Below are 8520 nucleotides of genomic sequence, written 5' to 3'. Positions count from 1 at the left end.
TTTCATGCTAGTTTCCAAAGTCAATGCAGACAAGTGCCTATTATCTTACAATGAAACTTTCACTCGTTATCTGGACCAAAGAACCATTTTCTGACTAAGGTGATAATCAATTAATTAAACAATGTATGTCTCGACCCAAGTACAAGTCATACAATAAATCACAACTCCATTTTTCCTTCCGTCCGGCACAAGACAAGAAATATCACATTTTGATCAATTTCATGCAGATATAAATACTCATGAAAGTTTTGTCGCTTTAATCAGTAGGTCGAACCGGAGCGCCAATAACGACGAGGTTTTAAATATTTCTCCCGCATTCACCGCGACGAAGAGCGAGAAACCTAGGCGTCGATAAGTCCGGTAAAAAGTGAACTTCCAACGCCCTTAAGGTGATGTGCAAGTGGCATCGAAGAGGTTCTGTTTATAAAACTTTTCTCCCACCTCGATTTACCGAATAATTTGAAACTTTGCAACGTGAATAGGGAGACTATAAGGAAGGTCCTGAAGCTCATGAAATTTCAATTCTTTTTAAATTTGTTTATAGGTATTTTAAAAATAGTTAATGAAAAATTAAATTCCGCGAGTTTCAGGACCTACCTTAGGATCTCCCTATTCACGTTTTAAAGTATGAAACGATTTGAGACACCCAGTTCGGAGATAAGTCTTATGAACGATTGAGGTTTCGGGTGCCACTTTCACATCCCCTTAATCAGATTTCTAATGGGTCTTTTATCAAATATTACCGGCCGAGTTTAACTCTCGAAACCGGTTAACGTGCCGGCAAGCAGACGTAACGCATCCCGCCGGTAGTTTCGAAGCCGGGTGTTTGAGCGACAAATATTTTGTCGCTAAACTTCTGCCGGAGCAACGAACGGGAACGTGTCTATAGATTCGCGTCCTCGGCGCTGATCTCCTCGAGTTTTCTCAACTTCGAGATCGGCTCACGAGCCGAGGGTGACACGATCGATCGAATCCTCGACTGCACGCCGATCTCCCGACCTCGTGGCGAAACGTTACTAGACTCTGATTGAAATGGAATAAATAAAAGATGAGAATTTTTTTAATTATTCGTTCACGTCCCCATTATCTGGTTCATCGTCTACGTGGATTAAGGTGAAGTGAAACACCCTTCAAATCAGTCGATTCGAATAAAACACTTTTTTTAAGGGTATTAGACCAAACTGTCCGAAACTTTGACACATGACTCCTGATCATCTAAGAATTGTCCTGACACGTTCAACATTTGGATTTTTGGAAAAAATGTTTTAACTTAGCCCAGACCAGAACCAAAATGGGGTCCATCTCTCATATTTCGATCAATATACAATTATCGAAGGCTCTGATACGAGAAACGAAGGGGTCAGGACAATTTTACGACAATTTAGAACACTCTGGTGATCGATAAACTCGCATTTGAACGAGATAATGGCAAAAAAAGTCTCGCATGCGCTTCTATGCGAAAACGATGGGAATACGAGGTCTCGGAGTGAAAATTTAATCGACCTGGAAATCACAGATGGAGAGAATCACAAATTTCTGGAGTTTTACTTCGATTTCTTGATATTTATTGTACGATAACGACAGGTGGAGGATGCCATTTGGTACAATATCTAATATAATTCGACCCAGCTGTCAATATAAAAACGAACTTCGGCAACGTAGGCATTTAGAAAAATCTTCTCTATCGACGTCGATCAAGTTCCTCGACGTGTTTCACTTCACCTTAATAAGCTGTTCTTTGTACTTAAAATCGTGCCAAATTCTACGATAACATCCAGAAATTCTTCTCCCGAATCTGGTTTCCTCTTTAAAGCGCGATCGTTGAAAGACAGGAGATGGAAATTGGAGCAGACCGTTAAGCGGAGATTTGCGGTTGATCTTGAACTTGATCAACAGTTGATCACTCTTTAAAGCGAGTCCGAGTGTCACGAATGCAGCGGAGCGGTGTATGAATTACCGCAAATATTTGTCGGGCGTCAATCTTTGTCGACTCCGGAGATTCCTTTAGAATTTCAAGTGTTTGGCTTAGAAATAGTAACAAATTTACATTTGCCAGGTGAACGTACAGAGCAGCAGGGGGGGCATATGTACCTGAAACTCGGAGCTTGTTTATAGATATCTTCCTGTGTGCAGGGGCATCGGTGAAGTCGTCGATAAAGTCGAAAGATATGGAGTCGGTAAGCATCATTCCGTAGACCTACCGAAGTCATCCGTGTCAATGCTTATTGATCCATTTTTATCTTTATATACCTAACGCGTTTACCAAATAATATTAACTCAAATTCGAAACATTTTGTACGATCGCCATGTAATGTAGGATGACGTAGCACGATTTTTTTTCCGAATGAAGTCACTGTAAATATCTATTACACGTATTTATGTAAGTAATTTAAATAACGTTCGTAACTTCTGTACCTTTACTTTGTCTTATTCAAATATATTTGTAGTCTTTAGGCTCGATATGTATTTGCAAGAAAAATCATTGTCCTTGCTATTTCTTAGATATCTCTCGGCATTTTAGTCCTATGAAAGTGATGTCGAAGGAACGCTGAACACGAGGTAAAATATTATTTATTATAACCTTAGCAAGAAACCACGGTACGTTCTTTGAGAATCTCCGATTTCCCCGTTAAGGAGCGAGATAAAAAATACAGAAAACCTCTCGGTGTCGTTTTTACGCCGCTTCTTTTCTCCAGGGGTTTCACAACCGATTTCTCAAGCGCGCTGGCTTCGTAGTCCGATTTTTCACAAAGACTACGACGGAAGACGCAGAGCCCGCACAGTTGGGCAATCGGGCAAACAGCGTTCGAGACCGTTTGCGCGGCCATTAATATTTCATTATTATTTCTCGGATATTCCGAGAAAGCCGTGGCTCGAGGATGGTTTATTAATGCACCTTCGCAGAGCTCGGCCGTACGTCGGTACGCCGATGTTTTCAACGCGGCGCACTCGAGAGAGCGCGACTACTCATCTCCGGAGACTGGTCGAGCCGGTGGTAGTTAATTAAGTGCTAACAAGGAGAGACCCGACTCGTACAAGTCAAATTGTACAGTGGCCCGCAAAATTCTGATAGGTCACTCGGAAGACTGACGATCCCGAGCTCTGAACAAATTTTTACCGTCGTTTTTGGCAAATTCTTGCGCTCCAATTGGCGCGTCCTTAAGATGGAGTGAACGCGTCGAGGAACTTGATCGACGTCGAGAGGAAAAGATTTTTCTAAATATCTACGTTGCCGACTTTCGTTTTTATATTGACAGCCGGGTCGAATGATATTAAGTATTGTACTAAATAGCGCGTTCCATCTGTCGTTTTCGAATATTAGAGCCTACCATTATTGTATATTGCTCGAAATATGAGAATTCGTCGCCATTTTGCTTCTGATCAGGGCTAAGTTAAAACATTTTTGTCAAAAATCCACATTTAGAAAATGTCAGGATATTTGTCCTACATACATTATACAAAAAATTAGGATTTCCTAGGTACGCACGAGTAATGTGTCAAAGTTTCGGGCTGTTCGGTCTAGTACCCTTAAAAAAAGTGTCTTATTCGATTCGACTGATTTGAGAAGGGTTTCACTTCATCTTCAAGGGATGTGAAAGTGGCATCCGAAAGCTCAATTGTTCGTAAAACTTTTCTACGAACTGGGTGTCTCAAATTATTTCATACTTTAAACCGTGAATATGGAGACCTTAAGGTAGATCCCGAAACTCGCGAAATTTCATTTTTTATAAACTATTTTTAAAATACCTATAAACAAATTAGAAAAAAATTGAAATTTCCTGAGTTACAGGACCTGCCTTATAGTCCCCACAATCACGTTGCAATGTTTAAAATGGGCAATATGCACAATGCCCGGGCAATATGAATATAATAGCACACATCATTCATAACATATCTATACATCTACGTTTTAACGATTAGACTGATTCATAAAAATTTAGTATGCATAAAATTTGTCCGTTATCTCGTATTCGTACACGGAAAAGAAATAAAAAGGAACGATTAGGAAAACCACAATTGTGGGAATCGTAACCCTATTGCAAGGCAACATCCGGGACAACTTGGTAGGAGGTTTCATTAACCAGCGTAACATAATAAAAAGAACAAACCATTGTTTCTGCGATCTCAAAGGCAGATTTAGAATAACCTTGCACCGGGTAAAACCTTCCTATAATACGTGATTACAGCTTCCAGATGAACCTTCCATTTTACTATGCGTATTGTAACTTCTTCGTGTAGTTAATATATGTTAATACCATTCCAAATGGTGATCACTCCTGCACCTTTAAGCGCAGCGCCATGGATACAGTACCCATTCGCAAGGTTACATTTACCATTCCACGTGGTCAATTTCACCATTTGTGTAGTTTTATTTTCCACAGTATTTTAACACTAAACCTACCACCGGTAGGTCAAATTGACCGGTTTGAATGGTATTTATAATGGGGGTATAAATCGTCGGTAGGTTTAGCGTTAACCATGTCCCTATAGCAATTCTAACCAAATTATTTTTTTCCGGGTAGTTTCAAGCAGAGAGGCATTTGCAAAGATTGTTTGGGGAGGGTCTTCTTGGCCGACTGTACGATGTCGTACACATAGCAGACGGTTCTAAGGTCCGGTGGGACGTATCGCCAGTACGCATGCGTGTGAAACCGTGAACACGCCCGAGACACGTTCGAGGTCATCGAACGTCGAGGGTCCACGCGTCATTCGCGACTCGCCTCTGAAGGAAATCTTATTTCTCGCCGTTAACGGTATTCGCGGCAACGAAAATCCAGAGACGCCATCTTGAATTCGCGAAATTCGAAACTCGCCTCAAACTTTCCCCTATAGCCTGTATTCGGCTTATAAACGCCGACAGAATATATAATGGTTCAATCAGCCCCGTTAAATCAGCTACATTTATAAATGTTAGGAAAAATGAACTCGAGTGGAGAACCTCCGTCAATAAATCAAATTCATAAAATTATACCGAGAAAGGAGATTACATGACTGAAACAAATATGTATATTCTTGACATATATATATTGTTACCCGAATCATGTATAATTGTACGAAACAATTATTTTGTTCAGAAGAAAAATTGATTTTGATTTACCCGAATTTTCTTTACTCTATCTAATACTTCTTCGGACGTATTTCATCGATGGACTTTGTTGTCGCAATGCATATTTCCTCGAGTCAATCAACTTTTTTTTTATCATGGTAATATTAGCAAGACGAAAAAATGTCGAGCAACCCAAACGAAGTAAAATATTGAAAATTGCATATCTCTGGATCAAATGGGCCAAATCGGTTTTGTTCGTAGCTTAAAAAACGCAGAAAAATAGTCCAACCTCGATGACCTGGTTAAAGTTGACATTACTCATTCACGAGGCTCAGAAAACGACATTCATTGTCCTGTTTGACGCGCCAGACTAAACATCGCAGATAATGACTGGGTCAGAGTTTCGCGCCTATATATGTAGATAATGTATATATAATATATACAATATCTACCAAGTTTCTTAAATTGTATAAAAATGTATGAAAGCGTTACAGCCACGACACCGGTTTCCCCCAGCTAATAGAATTCTTAGAGCTAGACCGGTGCCCCGGAGGAATCGGATAATAAGCTAGGGGACCAATCGGGTCCATCGAAAACGGCGATCTCCGCGGGGTGGTCTATAAATTTAGTGGCACGATTTAACCCGTGACCCCAAACAAGTACCGCATCCGAAAACAATCGCGCAGATTGGCCCCATGATTTCGGGGTCGGTTTTCGGGGGCGGTGGTGCCCCCGGGCGCCGTCGTCCTCGTTCCCGAATCTGGAGCGCCGGAATAATGTGAGCAAATCAGGGGTAAGTCTGAGCGACAGCGGAGCTTAGCACCCTCTGGCAAGGGGTTCCCCTGGGGGCGGGATGGTTGCGTTAAATACACCGGAGCCGCCGGCGATATCGGCCATTGTGCGCGCGCATACGACTATCCGGGGGTGGAATAATGCCCGGCTAAACGCTACATATTGCTCGGTTTGTCACGGATTTTCTTTCGGCATTCAACGATGCCCTTTGCGGAGCCGCCCGCTGCTTAGGTATTAGGCGGGATTCGAGTATATTATCGATGAGTCCCCGTATCTCGGGAATGACGACGTTTGGTAAACAAGTTGCTCGATCGGGGTTAACCGTTTCGAGCTAACGAATTTCATCCGAAATTAATATGTCTGGTTTCAAGATGACGTGAAGTGGCGTCAAAAAGGTCTCGTTTATGAAACTTTTCTCCGAACTGGGGGTACCGAATCGTTTCTAAATTTACAACGCGAATGTGGAGGTTTTAACAACGGTCCTGACCCTCGTGAAATTTCAGTTTTTAACAAATTTGTTTATAGGTATTCTTAGGAATTTTTATAAAAAATGAAATTTCATAAGGGTCAGGACCTTCTTTATAGCCTCTGTATTTACTCTTAATTCTTAGTCGGATAACGTAGGGGTGAATAATTGATAATTTAGCGAAATGTTCGTAGGACCGATTATTACCGATGGTTTCAAGTGGCAGAATCTTTGTGACCATCGGAAGGGTCGGAGACACGGGGGACAATTGACGCGGGTACGTCGAGCTCTCGGAACGAACTGTATCGAGCTGGCACTCGAAGTTTGATGTAAAACCGCAGCTTGGCATGACATCGAATTATTTTCTAGGACTCTTAAGACCCGCGCCGAGGGACGCGGGTGTGAAGCCGGACGTCCCACGTGGCCGCTCGAGAGCTCTTCGCTTCGACACCCTCACCTTCGGTGAATTGCGAAAATCTACGTGTCTCCTGCCGATGGAGGTTCTCTCGGAATCGATCGCGGCGACCCTCGCGTTACTCTGTTACAAATACACGTTAATATGCTTGGGCACTAAATTTCAATAATTTGTTACGTTGAATTACACCGAACAAAGTTCCCATGTAAATTTACACCCTAAATCATTGGCTATTGCCACTATTAATAACGTACCATTACATCGTGTGGGTAATATCACATTCGGCATCTAAATTTATCCAAAGAATGTATTGTAGGCGGACATTTGATGTGTAAACATAAAGGGTAATATTCCATAGAAAGGGTCATTTTACACGTAAACTGTATAACTGGTTAACGTTATATGTGTAAATTTGGAGTATAAAATAAACTTTTCTGGGAAAGAAAGAGAGAAACGCGAGCAAGGGGAGAGTGAGTCGTATCAGACTGGTAAATTCGAGATCCAGCCTTACCTCTGTCGTCTTCGGGGTCTTCCGGTTTCACGGGGACGTTTTGCCGAGACTTCTCATCCGTCTTTCCTCGGGGGAGGCCACGGCTCGGGGGTTGGATTTTACTTCCAAGAGTAATAACAAGAAGGGTTGGCTGATAGCGCGGGGGCAAGGGAGGGAGGGAGGGAAGCGACGGCGCAGTCGAGCAAGTTTTATTAATTTCGAAAGTTCTCAACTGATAATTAGAACCGGGAGATCTCGACGAGCCGGGCTCGGAAGTGTCTCGGAAGTTGCGCCATCTTTGAGCCGCTCGCTCCAAGAAATTCGGATAAGAAATAAGGAAAAGTACAAGATATAGCTGATACGACGGTAAAGACTTGCGCCGAGGACAATTAGTACCATCATCTATGGCGTTTCAGGAGGTTTTCCAAAAATGTAACATATATAAAGTGACCTTGATTTGACTAATGTCGGGAGGACTGAACCTCCCTTGAGAGTGAAAGGAATCGTACAATCAAGAGATACAGTAGTGCTCCGGACAAATTAATCCTACACATGTAAAGAAACATTTTAGTCAAGGATCTCTTACGGATTGATAAACCCTTGGAAGGTGTGAACGTATTTCCCAAGTATTAATTAATTATTTTAATTATTAACACACGATTACATAAAAGTTGTCAATTAGCAATCAGAGCGGCACAAACGAGAGTTTTGGGGGGGTTCCCGTGTCCATGATAGCGGCTGACGACAAGACAAGCGATTGACAATATTTGAACCTGCCGTGCTTCTCCCCTCCTCCCCTCTCTCTCTATAGCTACAGACAAACATTGTCCCATGCCAACATTCGCAATACCGAATGCGACAACGTGTCGTGCGATCGCGTGGATAGACGGTCCACGTTGCAGGGCTAGAACGTGTCGATCCTTGACGCCATCTTCGGGGTGCGAAAGCTCGATTAACCGTTACAAATCTGATGGCCATCAACAATTAACACATATCAGACCGGAATTTCTTCTCACCGACATTACCTAACAGCCGGCAATTTTAGTGAAGCAAGTCGACGAATGGCCTTGCGAGCAATTTCTTAACTCCCGGGCGAAGCCAGAGGAAGGGCAGGTCACTGACATTAGTAATTTAATCGTTAGCGATAGAAGGTGAAACGGTTAACTTTAATCGCGTCGTCGAATACGGATAGGACTATAAGAAAAAAAAACCTCAATACTATACGTACTTTATACTTGTAAAACGAATTAGTTAATCCGTCATGTACCGCAAAAGCAGCTCCGCATAAACGACAAAAGGAACATAGATTT

The sequence above is a fragment of the Orussus abietinus genome, unplaced genomic scaffold (genome assembly GCF_000612105.2).
Source record: "Orussus abietinus isolate OABI.00-Male unplaced genomic scaffold, Oabi_2.0 scaffold117, whole genome shotgun sequence".
Classification (NCBI taxonomy): Eukaryota; Metazoa; Arthropoda; class Insecta; order Hymenoptera; family Orussidae; genus Orussus; species Orussus abietinus.
This window is presented reverse-complemented; position numbering follows the sequence as displayed.